The sequence below is a fragment of the Monodon monoceros genome, unplaced genomic scaffold (genome assembly GCF_005190385.1).
Source record: "Monodon monoceros isolate NGI ecotype Baffin Bay Population unplaced genomic scaffold, NGI_Narwhal_1 Super_Scaffold_14, whole genome shotgun sequence".
NCBI lineage: Eukaryota > Metazoa > Chordata > Mammalia > Artiodactyla > Monodontidae > Monodon > Monodon monoceros.
The window spans coordinates 15,228,618-15,254,276 of record NW_021703770.1 but is presented as its reverse complement, the minus strand read 5'-3'; positions in this window follow the sequence as shown (position 1 = coordinate 15,254,276).

The window sequence follows — 25,659 nt, the reverse complement described above, 5'->3', positions numbered from 1 at the left end:
GTACTCCACTAAATTTTTTTTTTTTTTTAAGTACGACTTTTGTTTGCATGGTACTACTACATCGTAGGCTTATATCAGGTACTTTTAAGAGAAACGTGCATGTATTCTCCACAAAACTGAAACACTATTTAAGCGTTATATTCTCCCCAAGCCTAGCACACCACTTAGCACAAAGTAAGTGCCCTCGGTAATATTCCCTGTACTGAAGACAGAACTTTAAAAAGTTATAATCAGATTTTCCCTAATAAACACAACATTGTAAATCGGTAAACCATACTTCAATTTAAAAATACATCAGGTTCAATCTACAAAACATTTTCCGAAAATAAACGTTATGTTAGCACAGATGTTCAACCTGTCTGTAATGAGTGGTTCTAAAATGATTCATTAATGGGTTATATTTTTTTAATATAGGTTTCATTTTTCAAGAAACTTTGGGGAATACTGTGGTAATTCCCGGGTAATTTCTGATTTGGTAGAAGTTCAGTGCAAAGAAGTGCTTTGAAGCAGAATCAAAAGTGGCAGAAGTATCACTGTAACTGAGCAATTTCTAGGAAGAGCTCAGATGACTCTGCTAGCGCTGTCCCAATTTCCAAGTTGTATGTTGTCCCTAGCAATGTCCTGCGTTTCATCACTTCAGAAAAACTCATCTCTTTGTGCCATCTAGTGTCAAGGAATCTATTTCATATCATAATGTTCTTTCAATGGCAAAGAGTATAAAAGAATGGAGTGTCAGAAGCCTAGCTCTGACTACCGTACATATATCTAGAGAAAGGTAGCTCCACCTCGTCACTGTTGGCATATTCTTCGTTCTGGAGAGAGTGCTATGCATTGCAGGATGCTTAGCAGCATCTCTGGCCTTTACCCACGAAATGCCAGTAGCAAACTCCTCCCCCTGAAATACAACAACCAAAAATATCTCCAGGCATTGTTAAATGTCCCCTGGAAGGCAAAATCACCCCCTTATTAAGAACTGATCTATTCATACCTACTTAGAATGGTTATAATTTAAAAAAAAGAAAATAGCAAGTGTTGGCAAGGACATCAAGAAACTGGAACCCTATGTGAAACAGTGTAGCCATTGTGGAAAACAGTTTCTCAAAAGATTAAATATGGAACTACTACCTGACCCAGCAATTCTACTTTTAGGTATGTATCCAAAAGAACTGAAAGCAGGGACTCTTATTATCCGTACACAGTGTTAACAGCGATATGATTCACAATAGCTAGAGTGAAAACGACCCATCTGCCCATCAACAGATGAATAAACAAATGTGATATATATGTGTGTGCTTTATTTATACATATATATAACTTTTTATATTTTTATGCATAGAAAATTCAGGCTTAAAAAGGAGTGAAATTTTGACACATGCTACAACATGGATGGACCTTGAAAACATTACATTTAGTTAAATAAGCCAGAAGGACAGATATTATATGATTCCGCTTATATGTGGTGCCTAGCAAATTCAGAGACAGAAATGCAGAGTAGAGATTACCAGGCACTTGGGGGGAGGGGGGAAAGGGAAGTTGTTTAATGGATACAGAGTTTCTGTTTGGAATGATCAAAAAGTTTGGGGTGTAATAGTGGTGATGCATATACAATATTGTGATCGTATTTAATGCCACTGATTTATATACCTACAAATGGTTAAAATAATAAAATTATGTATATTTTACCACAAATTTTTAAAAACTTTTAAAATAAGAACTGACCTAAAGTGATCATTTACATTCAGGAGAATTAGAAACAAATCAACCAAAAATATAAATTTCTATTCATTATTAATTATGCATAGCTTTTTTAGATAACTTATTTATTGTGTTAGAAGATGGGGAACGGAGGGGAATCCCTTGCCTAAAAAGCTGGGAGACCTGGATTCTGGTCCTAATTCACTATATGAAGTTAGCATATTATTTTACTTCCTTTATCCTTCATTTCCTCATCTGTAAATGGTAGATTAATAACATTATCACCATGTGCAGTGGTAAATTTCCATATTCTCGAAGTCTGAGAATGAGACTATGAAAATCATTTTCAAAGCATTTGTGGAAAACCCTGATAAGAAGTATCATAGGGCTTCCCTGGTGGCGCAGTGGTTGAGAGTCCGCCTGCCGATGCAGGGGACGCGGGTTCGTGCCCCGGTCCGGGAGGATCCCACATGCCGCGGAGCGGCTGGGCCCATGAGCCATGGCCGCTGAGCCTGCGCGTCCGGAGCCTGTGCTCCGCAACGGGAGAGGCCACAACAGTGAGAGGCCCGCATACCGCAAAAAAAAAAAAAAAAAAAAAGTATCATAAACATTTCTTTGTGCAGAAATATCAGAAAATCATGAGGCATCATACTGAACTTGACAAAGTATGGTGATCTGAAAACTACAATCTTAATATTTCCATTGCGACAAAAACACAAAGATTTCCTTGCAGGTGAGATGTTAACTCTGCTTCCCAGCTTAAGGTATAAGGTTGTTTAAAATAGCACCCCTGTCTTCTCCCCTTCCTTTCTCCATCCTCTTCCTCATCCACCTTTATTACCTATATTACCTATTTCATTACCTTTATTACATAGTCTCTCTCACCTAACAAAGTTTACTCTAAAAATTATATGAGCATATCATTAGAAGTATATTTATTGGGGAGATGGTTAAAAACAGTCCTCACAGATAATAATAATGGAGATGATAGTGATTATAAAATAACAACCAATATTTTTGAACATTTAAACCGTGGACAAGTCGTATCACTTTTTATGTGATATCCTCTCTAAGCCTCATAACCATCATATTGGTAAGTACTGCTGTGATCCCCACTGTATAGGTTCAGAAACAGATCTCCCAGCTATGAAGTGATGGAGCTGGAATTTGAAAACTAGATATTTCTGAATACAGTGTCTACACTCCTAACCATTTCTAATGTTTGCCCTGTCTTAAGTTTAAAACTCTCCACCAAGCAAGGAATCAAGAGCATCTATCATAAGGAGAAAGGAAGCAGTATGTTCCACCATCTGTTCCTAGGAAATGGAAAAGATAGCTTTCTAATCTTTTTTGCATGAATAAATTCATGAATAAGCAATGGCTAAAACCCCAGCATGGGCAAGACTTGTTAGCTTAAAAAGACTTGTTACTAGAAGGAGTTTCCCTGAATACCACTGTATACCTCCTTAGCAGAGAGATAGATATATAGATATCATCTCATCTACAATATACAAAGCTGTTGCTTGTTTGTTTTTTTTCTGGTGACCTATAGAAACCACTACCTAAGAGAATGACCACCTCCATCAAGCCTCATTTCTTCCTCTACCCACGGGCACAGGATCCTGTCAGCTACACAAGCGCTTCGCCTTCTGGACCTATGCAACCAATAGATAGCATAGTTTCTTGATATCTGTCGGTCTCTCTTCTTAGCCATAAGGTACCCTTCTTAGGTTTTCTTTTTCTTCATGGCCCCTTGAGCCCTTCTGCAAAGATGGCTTCTCACATCTGGGCGGGTATTCTAGTCACTTGCCTCTCTCATTAGTACTTGATTAAATCCCTCCCATACTAGCTTTTACATATCAAGAGAATACGTTTTATAATGTGTCAGAAAGGCCTGATGACTTACAGTCTCTTGGCAACACATTCTGGCAGCAGAGCTGCCTGAGGACTTAGCGGGTTAATGCATGTGTGTTTCTGAGTCTCTCCATTCCCCCTAAGTAGGGAATAGATATTCCCATGAGCGTGACTATGTCAGGATTGAGACTGGATTAATTAGCAGGCACTTATCCCCTGCCTAGAAATGCAAGTTAAAAAGAAAAAAACACAGGCACAAAATCATATTGTGTCAGCAGGGTGCTTATAATATTGGCAGCCTTGGTTTTTCAACATATTTCTGAAAGGCTGTGTTTCCCTCAATAAGGAAGTTTCAAGAGTAGATGCCTTTGAAGCTAGAGATATAAAACTCCATTATATCCAACACAGTTGATGCATGCCAAAAAAAAAAAAAAAGAACAATTGAAAGAAAATAAAATGAAAGACTTAAAATTCCTCATCATTTTAGTTCTTTACTGATTAACCTCTTGGAATGGGTTGTTGTCCACATACAGACAGATATTTCTCCTTATTTTGCTGAAGGTTATTTGTCTGCTTATCTGTTTTCAGTGAAGAAGGACCCAAACCTGGGAGAGGAAAAATCATTTCCCACTCTATCCCAGATTTAGGTATTTTCTTATCAAAGTTATTAGCTCATGGCCAAGTCGACCAGATTTTGTGGCTCTATCCATTTAAAAATATATAAGACAATGGGAAATGCAATAAACCAAGGTCGATAGAAAATTCTGTGCTGCACCGTAAACTGTTTAAGGAGAGGGATAAGTGCCTATTGTCACTTATCCCTTGAGTTGCCCCATGAATATTAACTGTAGTAAAGGTATAGTACAAAGAAATCATATTCTGTTTCACGACAATTCTGTAAGACAGGAATTAGCATCCGCATTTTACAGATAAAATGTAAACGCTTACAGTTAGTATGGAACAGGTACTCCATAAGAATAAGCTGAGAGGAGAGGGAGGGAGGAAGGGGGGGGAAGAACTGATTGGCACGTAACTCTAATCCTTTCTCCCCACACTTTTATCTAGCTGTAGCAAAACGTATTGATGTGTATTTATTTTGTCTCTCTTTCCTTGCTCTGTCCCTAATGTGGGTGCTATTTAATGGTGAAAGAATATAAAATGCAATGGAATGAAGAGGAGGAGCAATGATCTGGGAAAATCCAGAAAAAAAAACCTGTCTAGTGTTAAGATGACAATAAATCCACCTTCGGCATTTTCTTTTTTAAAGCAGGACACTGTGGTATGGGATAAAACAAGGGCCAGAAGACAGGGTCTGCATTCTTTTCCCTGTTTGCAACTAGCAATGTGTCCAAGAGAGTAACTAACTGCATGGTTAGTTTCACCATCTGTAAAAGAATGGTAATTTTTTTTTTTTTTTTCCTTTTTTTGGCTGCGTGGTGCGGCATACAGGATCTTAGTTTCCCGACCAGGGATTGAACCCGTGTCCCCTGCGTTGGGAGTGTGGAGGCCTAACCACTGGACTGCCAGGGAAGTCCCCCAAAACGGTAATTTTCCTACTAGGGTTTCTGGGACAAATTTAAAAGATGGTGTTGGTGAAACAGCAGATTAAATGATGGTTAGAATATTTTTGTAAGGTTCAAATCTGACGAGCACTCAGAAAACTGTAGTCTTTATTGTCATTACCATTTATTCCTTTAGTTTCTCAAAACACCCTGGTGTGCATTTTATTATTTTAATGGGAAAAGTGTATATGAAACAAATAAGAGTTTGTTTGGAACTCCATCGTTTATCATAAATAGCCTAGAATGTCTATTTCCAATTACATGGCCTTTAAGTCCCTGGTCTGGCTTCTGACGTTAGTGTTCCACAACCCAGCCAAAATGATACTCACACACAATTGAAGGAACAAGAGGTATAATGAGAGGTATATACTCCCTTCGGCTCACACAGGGAACAATCTAGGGATGGAGCCCTTTACAGAGTGAAAGAATGAAGACTCTCCTTCTGGCCATGCTGGAGTAACTGCAAAGATACCCTATATCGCTGTCATTAGGGAAGTGCAAATTAAAACTACAACAATATACCACTCCATACCGACTAGAAAAGCTAAAATTCAGAAAGGTAAGAATGTAGAGCAACTCACATATTGCTAATGGGAACATACAATGTTACAACAACTACATGGTTACTATTTTTTTTTCCTGTGCAACTAATAAGCAGAGGAGAAACACATTAAGACCATGCAAGCATGCTGCTTCTTATAAAAATTTCTGCCTAGATTAAACATTCATTAAACATTCATTGACAATTCTTACCTGAAACAGTCTTTACTCTGATGATTGCAAAATGATAATCAACCCCTGCGCTCTCTATATATTTACTGTTGGGACTCAGCATTCCATTGTGAGAAAGAACTCCTTTCTTCCCCATCCATCCTTCTTTCTTTCTATTTATTTATCTACTTATTATCAGGAGGAATACATAGGTTACTATTTTTTCAATAGTTGATAGTTTACTTCTGTCAATTATTTTGCACTCAGATGGTCCGAGATTTGGCCAGTAGGTATCCCTTACAAGTTGGCACCTGTGTCCTTGGGATATGCTCCATTATTTTTTTAATCACTTTCTTACCTTTTGACTATTTAAAACTTTTAGGAGTAAATCCAGCAGGAATGCATCTCTTCTGTTTATAAACTCCTTAATATCCAAATTCTCCTATATCTGTTTTTCATATCTGTCGTAGCCCTCTCTACTAGGTCAACAAAATCCCAAAGAGAGGAAAGATATTATTGCAACTCTATCCCCAGTACCTAGGGCATAATAGCCACTATATATGCCCAAACAAACACACACACACACACACACACACACACACACACACACACACACACCGCTCCCTATTTCATTACAAACCTGTAAAGTTAGTAATTATCTTTCACATTTATATATTTCTATTTCCCTGGTTCCCAGCACAGTGCTTTTCATATAGCAAGTGCCCAGTAAGCATCTGTTGAAAGGACTGGAAATATTACTCACACAGAGAGAAAAAAAAAAGAGAGTAAAAACAAATCTCCAAGCAGAAATTCATAAATATGTCTGACAATGGGCTGGGCAATGAGGTGTAGGGTGTGATGGGAAAAGACCAAAACTCAACATGTGGCGTTTCCAATCAGCTGTCCCTTTGTACTTTGGCATGTGGAAGTGACAGTGATTTCTGTGGCCAGTGCCTAACTTTCCCGCGTGACTCAGCCTTGTTGCCTGAATATGTTGCCAAGAGCTAATTGCCTTTCATGCAGCTCTATAGTAATGACAACCACCAAATACTGAGTGCATGTTACGTACCAGGAGCTGAAGAGAGTGGGGACCCTCCTCCATCTGTTCCCTGGACAGTAAAAGGAGCCAAGGCGCACACTATTACACAGCCCCTAATTATTAGCACTAAATCAAACTCTACAGATAGCCCTCTTCCTAGTCACCTTATATGGAGTCAAGTTGCCTTTTCTAGTTAAAAAGTTGCAGTCAGTGTGGTAACTTGCCAGACACTGTTGGCTAATAATCAGTACATCTCCATCCTTCTTTGCTCTCTATTGTACCACGGGGGCTGAGAACATGGAAAACACACACCCCTGATCCCCTTGCCAGGACCAGTTAGTTAGATTCAGATGATGGGAGAACCTAGTGTGAGATTTGAAAGACGGAAAAGAAGAAAAAGCCATCCCCACCTGCTGACGCTGTCAACATACACACGTATCACACACCACATGCCCTCTCCCACCACACACATATCCACACAAGGACAACACACCACACACAATGCACACGCATACATACACACAACAACAACACACACACTCCACTCCTTAGGAACAAGGCTTTCACTGACCTGATACTTCCTTAAGGCCAGGCAGCAAAGTGGAATCCTAATGATTACTGGATCAATTGCTTTATTTTACTATCAGTGCAAGTTTTCTAAATCAAACCATTATTCTGGCTGGGATACTTTGACCTAGACAGAGTTATGTTTGATCCATGACATATTTTGAGCATAAACATGGTCACTCTTTGAATTCTAAACATTTGTATAAACTTTGTACTTTCAAAGGAAAAATATCACCAAGGGAATTTTCAACACAAATGTTAATGCCTGCTTGATTTTTTTTTAAGGTTAGAGAATCACCAAAGCCCCAAATACTTGAGCAATAGGTAGATGAAGATGGAGAATAAGGACATTTTAGGTTGAGAGGCTATCCTGAATAAAAGCATGGAGAACAAGGGAAAGTAAAATAGAGTTTTCCAGAGGCAGAGAGGATAAGTGTGCATTCAATGTGGAGTTCTAGTCTTTTGACTTACAGCTCAATTGAATATCCCCGTACTGTAAGAAATAGAAAAGGGATTTTTTAATGGTTCCTTGAACTCGATAAACCTCACAGCTATAAGGCCTGCAGTTAGGGTAACTAGCCATCCAGGTTTGACCAGGATGGAGGGGTTCCCAGGACACAGGATTTTCAGTACTGAAACCAGGTAAGTCCTAGCCAAACCAGGACAAGTTTGTCACCCTGCCTGTAGGCATGAAATAAAGACCTTGTAATGTCTTACAGGTTTTGTTTTACTTTAATAAAAAGACTAGAAGGAAATTCTTATATTCATCTAACCCTTTTCAGTTTGTGTTTTCATACATATTATAGTTTAATTACCACCACAGCTCTTAGGTTAGCAATTCTCAACCTTGACTACATATTAGTGATTACTTCAGGAGCTTTTAAAAACCTAGGTGCCTGGGAATTGTCCTGAACAAATTACATCAGGCATCACATTTTGTGAAACTCCCTGCTGAGTCTAATGTGTAGCTGAGATTGAAAACCACGGACTTTGATTTCACTCTAAAGCGTTCCATTTTATAGAAAAGGAACGTGGAGTTTTAGAGCGACTAAGGTCAACACCTTTATTCTGTAACAGCATCGGAACATGAACCCTAATCTTCTATGGGGATGAAGGAGTTGCAGTAATTATTCAAATTCTCTCCCCTGCCAGACCTCTTGGTCTACCTCTAAGAGGTCAAAGGAAAATACAAATAATTGGAATAATAGTGCACTTAAGCAGTGTTGTTTTAGCAGCAGAATGCCTCCTTTGGGAGAGACTTCACTGGACACATAAATTGTACACTTGAGGTGAAAGGATGAGATTTCTACCTCTGTTCTTGCTACCAAAGAGCATACTTCAGGGAAAACAAGGAGTTATGGTGTGCTTAATGACTAGGTTTCTGTTTTACTGTACAAGGTTTGCAAATTTAATTCAAGGCTGACTCTCCTACACAAGACTGGAGATTTTAGAAGGAGAGACAGCAAGCAGAAGTAGGATCAGAGCTTAGAGCACAAGCAAAGATCAGTAACAGTCATGGAAGAGGATCAAATTGAGAGAGATTGATTGTGGAATCTGATTCTGCTTCCCTGATGTCCCACAAAATCCTCAGAAAAGCTTTTCTTTTTTAAAGAGTTGTGGAGTTAAATCAGGTTTGGGGGAGGCGGCTATTTGGATAGGAAAATTGTCCCATCTCGGTTATATTATTAGGAATGCTGAACAGCTCTGTATTTATTTAGTAAATATTCATCAAGTATCTACCTTGTGTTAGACCCCTGCCCAGTCTGTGCGGATAGAAAGATGAAGAAGGCATGCTCTCTGCGTTAGGGAAGGTTATGAACAATTCAAAATTTGCTAGGTGTATGTTCACTTCTTAGTACAAATTTAGTGTCTGATCATTTCATGTGAAACGAAAGACTCTTAGGGACCTTGTCTCAGTTTCTGATAAACCACATACGCGTACCGCAAAATGAAACATCCTAGGCAGTAGTCTTTCCCAGCCCTACTTCTGTGTGCTTACTGTGAAGTATTAGAAAGAACTGTGACCTCAGCCAATCCATCCACTGAAGTACACACTGGCCTATTGAACTTAGGACATACATACTTAGCTTGGGAAGCATGTAAGTTACATTCAGCAGGTGAGCAAAATTTAGATCCAAATGCGCTTGCAGGACAGCCATGGAGAGCTGTGCAGTCTGTGTACTATTCAAATGCTGCATTGCAGCCAGCCCTCTACTTGTGAAGCCTGGTGCCCTGGAACAGGACTGTATCTGCCAAAAGCCTGTTGTTTTTGTTGTTGTTGTTTTCCAATCCATCTAATTCACACCAGGGCTACATTTTTTCTAAGAAGTTCTTGGACTTGATATGTTACAGCAAAGATCATTTGAACATCTTCCCTGTAAACATGGGACAACACGGATAGGACACTTAAAGAGCATATTTGCACATACGTTAGAAAAAAACCTGAACTCTAGAAACCATGTTACAGAATTTAAAGGTAATTTAAGAGTAACTCTGAGAAGAACCATTTTCTAAGACTCACAAACATCATGATCAAAAAGGAAAATCCTTTAAAAAAGATTTCTAACAGTATCTTTTAGCACAACAACAACTGTCCAAACTATGAAAGCAAGAGAAAATTTAAGAGTTATGGTCCTTGGGAACTTTCCAAAAGATACAAACCTATTGTTTTTGAAGATTAACTTGCAAACTTTAGGGGACACCTAGAAATGGAATCCTGAACTGGATGCACAGACTTCAGATTTGCTCAGTAGTCAACAAAGAAACCATCCACTTAGACACACCTTTTGACTCAGGAGTCCAGCCAAGATCCTGAACCACTATTATCACATATGTTTTAAAGTCTAACCATACAGCAAGAAATGGTAGGATTTACCAACCTTAATGAGAATATACCTATGATGGAAAATGTCGTTACACAAAACCAGAACTTTACCAGAAATGACTGCATACAACTGTACATTGGCAGAAGAGTCTTTGGTGGTCAAACTTCATGTTCAACAAATTCTTTGAGAGAGAGACAGAGACCATAAAGGAAGATGAATCTAGAGGGGGAATGCTTGAAAACCCTCTAAGCAGAAACATATTAAGTCAGAAAATTATTCCAGAAATTGAAAAGTAAAACATTCTCAGCAGGGTAACAAAAAAAAAAAAAAAAAAAAGCATGAGGCAGTACATCATAGCGGAAAGAGCTTGAGCTTCAAATAAGCTTCATTTTGCTGTGAGACAGAGTGAATTTCACTGGATCTGAATTTCCTCATCTATTAATGTGGGATGAGGTAGGTTATATGTCTCATTTAACTTAGCTCTGGATGAATTTCTTTCTAATTGAAATTAGAAGCCATAGTCCATCAAAATAATTAGAAGACAGTTGGCTCAGGTGCTAGAGGTGACAAAACAAATTGCAAATAGATAATGAGGGTGAGCAAATATTTACACACAGGTAAATAAAATCTATAGTTGTTCTGTATCTTGTTACCAGAGAGTCGATGTCCTAGAACACAGAGAAATTTCATAGTTCCAAGGACTTATAAACTTGAGACTAAGAAAAAAATCTATAGGAAACTATTGTTAAAATATTCATTGTAGAAAACTATGCTTTGTCACTTAAAGACAGAAGTATTGTCAACAGGTTGACATATCAAATAAACCATAGTTAAGCCATTAACCATGAACTTACTAAGGTCTTATTTCAAACAGTATACAGATGATCTTAAAATTAGGATAAGAGTTAAAGGCATTGTCTTGTAAAAATTTTTTACAAGTAAAATTAAGCGTCCCTAGTAAACAAGCTTTAGAACACAACACAAAGTCTCAATTTGCCACTAGAGTTAGCACCATCTTTGTAGGCTGTTATAAGGATTAAATGAGATAAAGTATGTGATACTAGGCATTTAGTTTTATGTTACTATAATGTTGAGGCCTCAGCTAAGGCTTATATTCCAATATTCCCTAAATCCGCAAATTTTCCTTTCTTTATATCCATCATTCTTTACTATGATGTGTTTAATGACCTAACTAAATTCATGGCTTTATAAAAGTAGCTTTGTTCATTACTACAGGCACATTTCTTAGAGTCCGGCATGTAGTAGATGCTTAATAAACACACTGATGGATGTTTTGAATACTTGGGTGGATGAATGAAATCCTGAAGTAATTGGACTATAGAACAGAGAATTCATTTCCTCACTACAATAGGAGAGAAGCAGGGTTTGTAATTGGACCAATACGTCAGGTCTGTACAATTCCACATCTCCTTGTCTGAAATGGGCTGGTCTTCAACTGCCTGTCTTTTTTCTCAAGAAACAGTTTCTCAGGTTCTGCTTTCATATTTGAAGATCAGCCTTCTCTCTCTCTCTCTCTCTCTCTCTATGTATATATACACACACACACACACACACACACACACACACATACATACATAGTCCAGGTCTATGCACTGCCCTGCTTCAGGTTGTGGTAGGAAAAAAAATTCTTGCTCATTCGGTAGCCTTTACAGAGTCTCCTTGGGACTATCTAAACAGTTATAGTCATCCCTTCAAGAAGTGGATCTATCCCACTATACAGTACATCCATTCATTCATAATTTGCCCCTCAAATGTCTCATGGTTGGGTGAGAAAGCTCTTGGGTAGAATGTCTACCTTTTTCTTACTCTGTTGAAGCCTACGCGTACTGAACTCACTCATGTGCTGAAGCTGTTTGTTCATTCATTTAGTTATTCTCATTGCTTACTGAATACGTTCTATGTGTAAAACCCATGAAGGCAGGGAATTTTTTTTTTAATCTAGCCTTGAATGTGGACAAAAAAGTAAATAGGCAGATATATGATTTAGGATTACAATAAATACTACAAAGAATATAGGGAACACTATGAGAGAATGATGCAAGCTACGACCTTAAAAATTGAAAAGATGACCTTCATGCAAAGATCTAGGCTGAGATGAAGACATGGGGCAGTGTTCAGGCAGAAAAACAGCTTGGGCAAAGTTCCTGCATCAGGAAGAGGGCTATTTGAGGAACTGGTTGGAACTGAGTGGTCTGGGAAGGGATTAGTAAAAAATGATGTTAGAGAGATCATGTAAGGCTTTGTAGAAGAGGGTAAGGAATTTTTTTAAATTTTAAGTGTAATTAGAAACATTTAGTGACTCTAACCAGGAGCATTTTGTAACCAGATTTTTAAAAACCACTCTGGTTGCTGCATGGAAAATGAGTTGTTAGAATAAGAAAATAATTCTGTTACCGTATAGCAAATTTGACTGAAAATCAGTAGGAACAATGGGTTTAACATGTGTTCCCATCATTTACTAGAGAATTTTTAAGTCAGGCCTGAGTTCCAGATGGGAAAGGAACTGACAGAAACATAAACCCATGGGTAGCTCATGTCTATATCAATGTGTGCATTCAAAAACTGTTGAATAAATAAAGGAATTAGAGTTCCTCCTTGTTCCATGAGGCAAAAAGACTCCATTTCCTCTCCATGTTGAGAGAATTGCAGGGGTGTGGACTGCTGCCATATTCTTTCTTTGTATCCCAGAATGAGAATAGACAGGGATTTACAATAGTCACATGTGCCATTATTAAGAGAGATTATGTGTACTTTCCAGGGGAACAATGAGTAGTAACATTGGGTGCAACCAAATAACTTGTTCATTATAATCACCAGAGATTCAGACATGCACATCTCTGGATGGCTATCTTTCGTCTCCACATACTGCAGTTTTCCAGCACATCATAATGACTGTGTTTTCAACTGAGTTAGTTTAACAGTTATAGGAACCGTTACGCATACAAGCATGCAGGTTCAGAGCTCCAAATTCAAGGTCAAGCAAACTAAAATATACTCAAGTCTTGAGCACTTCTTTAAAGTGATTTCATCTTCTGGGCCATAATTTTAGTGAGATTCTTGAGAATCTTCACCTTAGAATTTGCACTTATTTTCGTCCTTAAGGAATTAAGGATTCTTTTGAGTTGTATTGTGATAAATGTACAAATACTGATTACCTAAGTGACACAAGGCAGTGTTTCAACATTAAACTCAACACATGCATTCTTTCTTCTAGACTTAAATAACTCTTCAAATACCATCACAACTTTCAAAATCTCTCTTTAGTAGGCAAGTCATATACTTCAGATTTTATTAGAAGATTTGAGTTTGAGGTCAGCATAACCAAATTTACATGTATGGCCACGCCAAAGAAAACCCCTCTAAATTCTTGTAAATGCTTTGACAATTGATTCCAACGATGAACTATGGCAAAGTATCATAAAATAGTGTTTCTTCTACAAACTTCCCAGTATTATCAAGTGTTCAGAAATGACTGATAGACCACAAAAAAAAAAATAGTTCTCAAAGAGATTTCAAATTCTTTCCAACAATTCCTGTGTGTAAAGCATGAAATCTAACAAAGAGAGACTAATATAAAAGTTAAAAATATCAGAACTTCATTAGACTGACCTCCTGACTTTCTTTCCTATTTTTTTAATTTTTATTTTTTGACTAATATACTAAGATTATATTTTTCTTCAGGGAAAATTTTACCTTTCCTCTGTTGATTGTATTTAATACAAGCATTCCATCAAACACAAAAAAATTTTAGTTGACGGCTATTACGGGATTAACAATATACCCTCTGGGTGTACAGAGTCATTTAAATGTATAGATTCATTCTGAGAATTGACTTGAGAATCCAAATTATTAAGAGAAATGTCTGAGAAGAAGCTCTGATTTATTAGTTTGTTTTTTTTTTTTTAATTCCTTGTATCAGAGATGACAGGTAGGGGGGAGAAAAGGGTAGAAAAAAAAGTGAAGGTGAGAAGAACAGGAAGGTGAAAGAAAAATTAGGAAGATACGCTGAAACTCAGAGGTAAAAAAAGACAAAAGAAGAAAGGGCAACGTTTTAAGGGGATGTAGCTATCTGGGACTAGCCATAAATATTTTATTTAAAAAATAAATGGCTTTAATAACTATTATACTTAAGAATAAATAAAGCTTTAAAAAAACCTTGGAGGACAAAATTTAAAGTCAATGAAATTATCACAAGTGTTAAAGAACATACTTGCCAAGTTATTAGGTTTCAAATTGGCTGACATTCCGAACATTGAGACTTTTTAGAGACAAAATTGAAAAGCCAACTTACTAATAATGTATTAGTAATAATCAATTTAGAGTAAGAACATCTCATTTTAACATTCTTACAGCTATAGACCATCATAGGAATGGGGAGTAAGATCTATGTAAATTATTTCCAATTTAGGTGCACCTTGAAAAGACTTGTCACCAGAGGCAATTTTACTGTCTATCATTGATAGTCATTGTTGGCAAATGGTCAGTACTTCCTTCCCAAACAGCCTTAAACCTATATAACAGCTCTCTTGCTCAGAAAGATTAAATCAGTTGTTAGAATCAGGGCTCTATTTTGATTTCTGTAACTAAGTTACTCAAATTAACAAAAGTTATTTAGTTTTTGAGGCACTCATCTGATGGATAATTATGAAAATGGGAACCCAGAAAGAAATTCAATATTGGAATGAGGAAAACATACTTTTGTAAAAATTTTGGAATGATCACAGTGTAATTACATTTGGGCTAGAATTTCTTGCCAAGCTTTATATTCAAGATAAACACAGCTGAAATTAGAAGCGCAGCCTGATATAGAAGGCCCTAACCTTCAGGCCAGAGGCTGAGGGGCTCAGTCCATGGTTCCTATAACGATTTGATATGTGGCCAGGGCAAATTTCCCATGGGAGCTTTGACACCACCCATAAAAAAAAAGGTGCAGGAGGAATACCTCTTAGGCTTGCTCAATGTTAGTCATAATCATATCAATCAAGGGCTGGTTCATTTTCTATCAGGTGTGACATAAGTTTTTTTAAATGGATTTTTCATAAAAATGAAATTTTCCCCATTTTATAAGGTTTATTCCTCCTTTTGCAATATATTTGTTCTTACTCTAAGACGATCATCATTCCTTTGAGAGCAGAAGGGCTTGATTAAAATTAGCCACAGGGTTATTTTGATTTTGACTTTGTCAAACTTCTTCAGAGATTAACACATCATTTGTGCCATTGGACAATTTCTCTATATTCAAAGACAAGACCTGGAAATTGAACTTGTCAGCCTCCTTTTTAAGCTTGTGGTACAGCTATTATTTTATGGGTGTGTTGGGCAAAGGGAGAAATCTCTTCTAACTCAAGGAAATACTTAAACTCTTTGAAATAAGGACTCCTCTGACCCATGTTAGAGACTTTCCTAGTATGTGGAAGCAACAGAGGAAACACCCAGAACTTCAAAGTTTCTTCATTATCATTGTCTTTCACAAGAACTGTAGGAAAGCTGAACAAGGCATCCTAAAGCATTTGCCCGTTCTCCTTTGTTGGCAAGACCCTAGCCAGAAATTAACTAAATCTTCATTGTGAAGATGGTTTTATAAGTATGGCAGCGTGGGGATGCTTTGTACTTTTTCTCATTCGTTCATTTACTCAACAACCACTTTTTGAGCTTCTATTATGTGTCAAGCACTGGAATAGGACTTGGAAATACAATGATGGCCAATATAGAAAAGTTCCTATTATAGATTACATACTCTCAGGGTAGGGAAATAAATAAGCAATTTTAATACTGGGCTATGATAGAGGAAGTTCAAGAGCATGAGCAGGAATATCAAACTCAGTCCAAGGGTGGCAGTTGAGACACGTACAGTTGGTCCTCATTATCAATGGATTCTGTATTTGCAAAATTATCACTAAAATTTATTTGTAACTCCCATATCAATACTTTCAACTCTTCCTGGCTTATTCATAGACATTCGCAGAGCAGCAAAAGTTTTCAGTGTCCAGACTCTCATGTTCCCAACAGAGATGGAAGAAGATGATGCTATGCCTCCTCGTTCCAGCTCATAGATGGCCAGAAGGTGGAGACTGCCAAGGGTTGTGCAGGACAGTGCAAGATGCTCTGACACCAGCCAGTTAGACTGGGTTTGAATCCCAGCTCTAGCACCTGTTAGTGGGGCGACCTCACACAAGTCACTTAACACTGCTGAACCTTATTTTCTCTTCTGTAAAACAATAATCCTGGTAGAAAATAGAATCTACCAGGACAAGCTGCTTTTAGGATTTAAGGTTATAATCTACGTGAGGTATGTATATGCATACGCATGTGTATGTGTGTTTCCCCTAGGAAATAGTTCATTTTGGTAATGCAGTGTTGCTGGGACTTCATAGAACATGACTACCATGAGAACAAGAATCAGTTTTTATATCACTAGGAGTTTAAAAGTCCAAGAAGGGATTAAAATACATGCAGAGCGTTTCGAAGACCAGTGAGAGCTGCTGCACTTGAAGAACTGAAAAATTCAGAATGAAAACTGAGCTTTGTGCCCAGGGAAGAATGTAGTGAAATATAAGGTCTAAAAATTAAACAAGACAAATCATGAAGCATTCTTAAGATCCTGAAATGAAAAAGTCTGGAATTTATACTGATGGACATTGAGGACCTCAGCTGAAGGACTTTAAATATGGGGGTGCTACAATAAGATGTAACCCAAGAAAATTGTGCCCAGGAACATATGCAGTCCTATCACTGATGCGTTTTGAGGTTCAATGCTACCAGTGGCATCCTTTCAGTACGGGGGGAAGAGATTTTGTCTTAGAATTGGAAAGAGAACAATGAGTCTGCAGAGGACATAATGAAGATTATCAGAAAATAGAAAACTAGTCTTTCCTCTAGGAAATGATTGCGAGAGCCAAATGATAAGGTACAGAAAGTCCCACAGAGGTGAAGGAGTCAGCTTCTGGAGAGGCAAGAAAATATTTTAGAAGAGTGAAAAAAAGGACAAATCTGAATAATACCCTATATATGTGAGCCAGGGCAGGAATGCAGCAGTATCTGACCCTTAATGGCCTCAATATATACAAATGGTTTGCTGAAAAACTGACCTGTAGATGAAGCCTATGTGGAAAGGCTCTTCACATCTTCATATAAACCAAGCTCACAGAAAGGCATTCATAGGATCCAAGATTTGTGTGTATGTTAAGAAAAGGAAAAGGGGAAAGGAAAACGTTTCCAGTTTCAGAGATCAAAAAAATTAATGTTGCTAATAACTTCTCAATGTTAATTAACCATATATAATGGGGCTCCATAGTAACTATTTTACTCTTTTAAAAAAGTTTTTCCCAGGATTGGAAGAAAGGATGTCAACCTAGCTAAACTAGGTGAAGCAACTGGGGAAATCTGTTAAAAAAAAAACTGAAGCACGCTTTATCGTCTTCCTATACAAAACTACAAGTGTCTTGAAGGTAAACACTAAGTATTGTCAATATGTTCTAATTTTTACTACCTAAAAGTTATGCAATCTGAAGAATGTTGTTTGACTTCTGAGCCTGAGTTCCCTCAGCCTAAAATGGAAACACTACCTAAATCATAGGGTGGTTGTGAAAATTAACTGAAATAATGGACTAAAATGATTATTAACATAGTGTTCAATAATCTGAGACATTATACAACAGTGATGTTGATGATGTACCTTCAATAGTTGACATAATGCTTAATTCACAATGGAAGCACAGCATGTGCTTGATGGAAGGTTGGATAACTGATATATAATATGTATTCAACTAGGAAGATCCTTAAATAGTGCATTAATATACACTTTGTGAGCATTTTTGAATGAATTAACTGGTCAGTGTTATCAAAATAGCTATCTGACTGGGTATAAATGTCAGTCAAACTAGATGTTAGAGAAAACTTCTTGATTTGCTCATTCAAATAATTGGATGTTTGGAGATACATTCAGTCTTACAAGGCAGTAGTTTTCCTTGGGCTCTGGTCTGTAGAGTAAGATGACTGTTACACATTTTATTGTGGGTTTTTTTTTTTTTTATTTTACTCTTACTCCCCGTCATTATAATCTTTTTATGTGGCAGCATTTAATATTTTTCTAAACGGGAATTATTTTGATTTCCCCCAAAGTCGCTAGTAAAAAGCAAAGGAAAATGAGCAAAGAATTGGGAAGGTTAAGGTGGTGATGGCGGTAACACTGAAGAGTGTGTGCTGGCAAAGACATAATAAAGAAAGGGAGGTGGCTATAGTGTCACAGAAACAGCCTTGGTTTTGGACCCAGACCCCTTAGGTGAAAAATCCCACTGTGCCACTTAATATGTCTCTGATCTTGACCAATGCGGGTTGAACTCTTCCAGCTGCCATTTTCTTATCCGGAGTGTGGAGTCAATAACATCATGCCTGTCTAACTACTAAGGTGTTTCTAAAGGTTTAAGGAAATAAAAATTATAAAAGTGCTTTGAGGGCTTCCCTGGTGGCGCAGTGGTTGAGAGTCCACCTGCCGATGCAGGGGACACGGGTTCGTGCCCCGGTGCAGGAAGATCCCACATGCCGCGGAGTGGCTGGGCCCGTGAGCCATGGCCGCTGAGCCTGTGCGTCCAGAGCCTGTGCTCCGCAACGGCAGAGGCCACAACAGTGAGAGGTCCGCGTACCGGAAAAAAAAAAAAAAAAAAAAAAAAGTGCTTCGAAATGGTAAAATGTCATAGGAAAAGAGGGATTAATTATCGATACTGGCTGCCTTTTTTTTCTTATGAACCATAAAATAGAAGACAAAGCTTTGTTGATAGCAGCTTCCAAAAAGATGAGGCATGATTACTGAAAATATAACATTTGCAGAAACAACCTGTTGAGGAGACTTGCTATATGGAGGTGTTTTTTTAGAGATATAAGAGTGCAACAAGATAAACCCATATCATATTAAAACTGCACACACATAAAACATATTTCATTGGTTACCCGAGCTGTGGAGGAAACATTTTAACAGTTAGGATTCACAGTTTCAAGAAAATACCACTTTTGCTACCTTTGGCTGGCAAAATATAGGATTTATTGGAGGATATAGATAGCCTTATAGAATTAATAGGATGGACGCTTATAAAGGGAAGCACATGCTTTAAAATGGACAGGAATACCACAAAAGCTTAAGCACTAGCTCTGCTAGAAAATGCCAGGCTTTTCCGCTCCCTACCACCACCACAAGTAAGTCCTAACTATTCAATGAATCTTTGTCAATCTCTCCAGGTTCAAATCCCAGGTGAGTGAATCATAATGGACAAACCAAGACAGCATGCCCTTTCTTTGCCAGAGTAAGTCTTAGACTGTCTGCCCTCAGGCATTTTTAGTAGTAGGTGGCACTGCGTTCTAACAATACATTTCAAAATGGCAAATCTCCACAAAGTAGGAAGGGGAATTGGATTTGCATGCCCAAAATGTAACAACAAATGTCTAATGTATCCATAAAATATGAAGAGAGCAAACAAAATATTGAATTACTGATGAAAGCATTCCCTTAGGAGAACTGACAAACCAATAAACTATTGTCTCCAGGGTCATAGGAAACCAAAGACTCTTTTGGTCCAAAGATACATAGGTGGAAGTAAGCATATGCTTTATTTACCACCTACTATGTACAGGAAGACACGCCCTAAGACATTTTTACAGCTGTCGTCAATTCATTGACAAAAAGATTAAGAAAACTACTGTTACTTCATTCTTTCTTCCCTAACTCCCATACTTCCCATATTCCCACAACCAACCCCTCCGTCAGAAAATCTACATCTTAAACTATCGTATAATTTGAGCACTTTTTTTTTTATCAAGAACTAGATTCGTTAACATTTGTAAAAACGTCAAGCATATTATCTCTAAAATTTAGATCGACCTTCAAAGGAAACATCATGTCCCCCATTTTTTACGGATGGAATGAGATGATAAGTAACTTGCCCAAGATCACATAACTAACAACTACTAGATGTGAGTTTCAAATCCAGATCTGCAGATCTCCAAAGATATTTATAGTCAACAAATTACAATGCCTTCTCAATTTTTTTCCTTTACCTTCCAAGTAGATCTGAAGAAGCTGATCATTTCTTAGGGCCTAATTTTCTATAAGCTAGATAGGACTTCCATTCCTCAGAGTTTCAAAAAATGTCTAACATACTTATAACTGATTAACAAAGTTGTGAAGTGTTCTACCCCTCCCAGTACTCTTCTCTGCTTTCTCTTGCTTACACTGTTCTAGAGGTGAAGATTTCTTCATTCTTTCATCTGCTTCGCAAAGCAAGTTCCCCTCCAGTCACCATCAGAGGCCAGATTAGTCTTTGCCGCTTTCTCCCCATCTCACTGCAGTGAGGAAGCGACCTGTTTCTCACGTGTCTGAGCAGGATAACATGTGTGAAAGGGAGGTAGTTATCAAGATATTCCATAGCAGGGATCTCCTGAATGAAAGAGTTATATAATTGTTGCCATTCATCTCCGAACTCTGCCAATGGAAACAAAGTCTAAGGCACCGTTTTTCCCTCTAACAAGTGGATGCTATTCTGGTTTCTCCAAGATTAGGATTAGAAATGGCAGTTTAATTAAAGAGAAAGTATATAGACTGTACTTGTTTAAAAAGAAAATCACCAGAATGGAATTCCAGAAACTGTATTTCTGATACTTAACAGAATGGGCTTTATTCTTGACTATAAAACATAGGCCATTTAACTCTATTCTCTTCTCTATTCTCCTCTCTTTTCCTTCCCTTTCCTTAAATTGTGTCTTGCATCTTCTCTCCTTATCACAGCCTGAAGTATTTTGAGTATTAACCAACTGGAGACAAAGAAGTACAGAGTGCATCTGAGCATATCTCAGTGTTAAAAGGTCAATTTGGGAGACAGTACACAGTTGCACAAGAAAAAGCAAAGCCAAATATAGGAGAGATGCTATATGACATCAATTTAAAAAAAGAACTGGGTGTGGAATATCTAAATAGCATAGACCATTAGTAAAATCCCATTTGTTCTCCTTAATTTCCTATAGAGTACTATTATTCCCTCTTAATACATGAAGGAATCGAGTCCTGGGGAAAGGAAATGATTGGCTTGACCTTGTACCAGGTGAGTGATAAACTGAGTGGAGCAGACTGGGTGTGAATTGGAAATGGGGTCGGGGACGGCAGGGATAGTGACGAACAGGCATGCAGTGCCTGGTCTTAGGGCCAGAGCCACCCCTCAGCACCAACTGTTTCCCAGCAGGAATGAGGCTTCTAACTTTCCAAGAGATTCTGGAAATCGCATTTTTAGTGTGAAATAGTCTGGTATGTATTCTCTGTCTGTGAGCCAATGCACCTGATCAGTGCAGGACATTTGCTTTCAACAAGTGAATTCGAGCAGATCCAAGCCATGACTCCAGTCTTCCAGTTCTTTATCTGGTGTGGTCTCCGTACGCCACTCTCCCCGCCAAAGACTACACCACATGTGTATGTGTGATAGATGAGGATAGGGTAGCCAGATGGTACGAGAGATGGTGGAGGGGCCTACAAGACAGCTCTACCAAAAAGCAGAGAGAGAACAAAAGAGGCACTTATTGAAAAAGACAGTTTTGACAGGACTGTCGTCAGCAATAAGGATAACGCCTAACGTTTTCTCTCAGCAAGATTCCTTCAACTTGATTTATGTTGGAGAAAAAGTACATAAGAGAAAACTTTCTCCTTTCAGTTCATGTCAGTTGAAAGTCTATACCAAAAGGCATTTGGGGACAAAAATAGAACTAAAACACCAGGTACCTGGGGCCTTTTATTACAGATGTTTGGGGTCTTCGTTTGTTCATTCAATACCCAATTACTGGGTATTTCCATGAGCCAGCCACTGAACCTGGTGTAGGCAGGCTAAAGCTTCTTATATGTAAGAAGCTCACACTTTACAACAGATTTGGTTATAATACAATGAAAATTGCTATGAAAAATGTTTATGCTACAACCAAGCCTGGAAGTTCACCTCAACTTGAATAAACTTTGGACTGTAGGCCCCTGACCTCTCTTTTACTTAGAGCATTTACTTTAGGAATCCTTTCATTGTAAATTCTTTCACGGCTCCTTTGAGATGCACATCTTCTCCCAGCTTCTTGATAGTTGTGTGGCCCAGCAAAGTCTTTCTCAAGGACTTGGGAGCCATCCCTTTGAAATATAATCATTGAGAAAGATAGTATCCCTATTTTCCAGTTTCTGTGAGAGGGTAGGAATGTAACTTTAGTTAGCAAAAGTTAGGAAACACAGATAGCCTAATGACATTGACCAACTTCCCTGCTAACCTCCTCCAGAACTTTTTCACTAGCTCATCCAGTGCTTAAAAATCCTCCCACCTGAGGGAGACGCAAGAGGGAAGAGATATGGGAACATATGTATATGTATAACGGATTCACTTTGTTATAAAGCAGAAACTAACACACCATTGTAAAGCAATTATACCCCAATAAAGATGTTAAAAAAAAAAATCCTCCCACCTTTTGTTTCAGTGGAGTTGAGTGCAGTCTCACTCCCCTATTGCAATAGCCTTGAATAAAGTCTTCCTTGCAGATAAGGCAGTATAATTTTTTTTTTTTTTTTTGACATCTACCAGCTGGTCAGCTTAGAGGAGGGAGAATTAAGTCATTGGTGACTGGAGAGGAAGGATGCAAACTTCATATAAGAGGCTATTAAATGCAACTTTTGAAAGATGAACAGTGAACTGACCAGCCAGAGTAGTACAAGATATTCCAAGCAGTTGGTCTCCCTGCACCTTCACAGACGTGTGAGAGCAGCATGTTTGAAAAATGGCTTGAAATGACTGGTAGGCTGTGAAAAAACTGAAGCTATTATTGTGAAAGTTTCTGTGGTTTTTTACTTCTGCTCCACTTTACAATTCTGGCTTGAAGTTTTCATTTTAATTTAACGGTTATCCTAACAAAAAAACAAAAACAAACACTGAATCTGTGATGGAAGACAGTACCAGCTAGAATCCATGTACTCTAATAATTAAACTAATGTTTACTGAGTGCCTACCATATGCCAAGCAAACAGATACACGTGCCCTTGTTGTAGAAATGTTTGGGTTAAGAGCATGGCTCTGTGGCCACGCAGCTTGGCTTCAAATCAGCACTCTGCACCAGACATGTGACTGTGTGTGACCTTGGGCAAGTGACTTGGCCTCTCTTGACTCAGTTTCCTCATCTGTAAAACAGTATACTCTTGATTTTCTTAGTTATAACAACTAAATGAGTTAAAACAGGAAAAACACTTATAACAATGCCTGTACACACTAGTTGTTTAATAAATGTTAGCTATTATATGACATTTATTTAAACCAAGCTTAAGTCTTATTTATGGCTAGCTAATGGTTATATTTCAAAAAGCATTATTACCAATAATACAGCCTTAGGAGAAATCACGACTTTTTGAAATCGCCTATCATACACCTCCTTTCTAAATATTCTCACTATAGGAGAGGGCAAGTTCCCTGCCAATGGATATCCCCAACTCTCTTGTCTCTTACCACAAACGTGCACGGTATAAGATCTTGTGCTTAGCATAACAATTTCACCCCAACTCTCCTCAGGGTTTTCTTCTTCCACCAAATTGTCATCAGCAATTGCTGCTTGGCCCAGAGTTAATTAAGGAAAAGCTTGCTTTAGCCTCCCTGTCTCCTTGTGACCTATGAAATGTGCTATAACTTCACCTTCTTTATTTCTTCCTCCATTGTACAGTGGAAAGAGGAGAGAGAATAGGAGAGAAAGAAGCGGGGGGAACAGGGGGAATGGGGAGCAGGTGAAAGCAAGGCCAATTCTTGGGTTGGCCTGGGAGCCAGGTTGCCTGAGTTAAAATCCAACTTCATAAGCCGTGTGACCCTAGGCAAAGAATTTACTTCTCTGTTTCTTGGGCTTCCCTGGTGGCACAGTGGTTGAGAGTCCGCCTGCCGACGCAGGGGACACGGGTTCGTGCCCCGGTCCGGGAGGATCCCACATGCCGCGGAGCGGCTGGGCCCGTGAGCCCTGGCCGCTGAGCCTGCGCGTCCGGAGCCTGTGCCCCACAATGGGAGAGGCCACAACAGTGAGAGGCCCGCGTACCGCAAAAAAAATAAAATAAAATAAATAAAACATATCAGATTCATTAAAAATATAGAGTACCAAAGTGCATAACAAAGAAAAAGTATTTTAAATCCTAAGAATTTTAACAGAAACCGTATACCTGATGACACTTGTATGTGAATTTAAAATGAAGACTACATACTACAAAAATATATAATAAGTTATTAGTCTATAACATAGTACAGCAAGGGAGAGTTTACACTGTTATACCTCCTGTGTTTTGTCAGTTCCAGAATTTTTGGTTATGTTCAGATACTAAGGGAGGCTTTTATCCACCAAAGCTTTGTAAAGATGAGCTTTGCTCCCAAGTCGAGTAGATGAGTAGATGACAGACACTGTTCTCAGAGCTGTTCTAATTCTTGTTGAGCCTGAGGCAAACTCGCAACACCAAAGCAAGACTATCATGGAGATACACAGTCATCTCATATTAGAGTCACCGCCTTAGCTATGAATTGTCCTACCTAAAGAATGAAGAGCAGCATCTCTAGATAGATAAACTTTTGAAATTAGCAGAAGGGCCAGAAATGTATGTGATTAATTAGAATCAGTTAAATAGTCTCAGTTTGCAGAGCTGAGTGAAAGAGTCACAAAATATAGTGCCTCGTAGAGTGCCTTTTCTTTTTATTTATTTATTTATTTATTTTTGGCTGCGTTGGGTCTTCGTTGCTGTACTTGGGCTTTCTCTAGTTGCAGAGAGTGGGGGCTACTCTTCGTTGAGGTGCACGGGCTTCTCACTGTGGTGACTTCTCTTTGTTGTGGAGCATGGGCTCTAGCATGCAGGCTTCAGTAGTTGTGGCACATGGGCTCAGTAGTTGTGGCTCGCAGGCTCTAGAACTCAGGTTCAGTAGATATGGCACATGGGCTTAGCTGTTCCGTGGCATGTGGGATCTTCCCGGACCAGGGCTCGAACCTGTGTCCCCTGCATTGACAGGTGGATTTTTAACCACTGCGCCACCAGGGAAGTCCCCCAATTAGAGTTTGAGGGAAGCAGGAACTCATACAGGGCCACCCCCTGCTCCTCCCTGTCCCCTTAAGTCACCTATCTTCAAAATACATCCCCAATTCAGCCACTGTCCTCTGCTAGGTCCTCCACTGGCTTTCCACTGAGTTGGGACTTAAGGAAGAATGAGATAATGAGAACAGGAGAAGCTTCAAAATGCAACAATAAGTAGAAGACCAAGAAGATGTGCCTATGAAGAAGGTTGCAAAACAATGACACAGACATAGCACAATCAGCAACAGGGATGAGTCCAAAACATCTGGATGAAAAGTAAAACTAAGTAATCACCTGAAA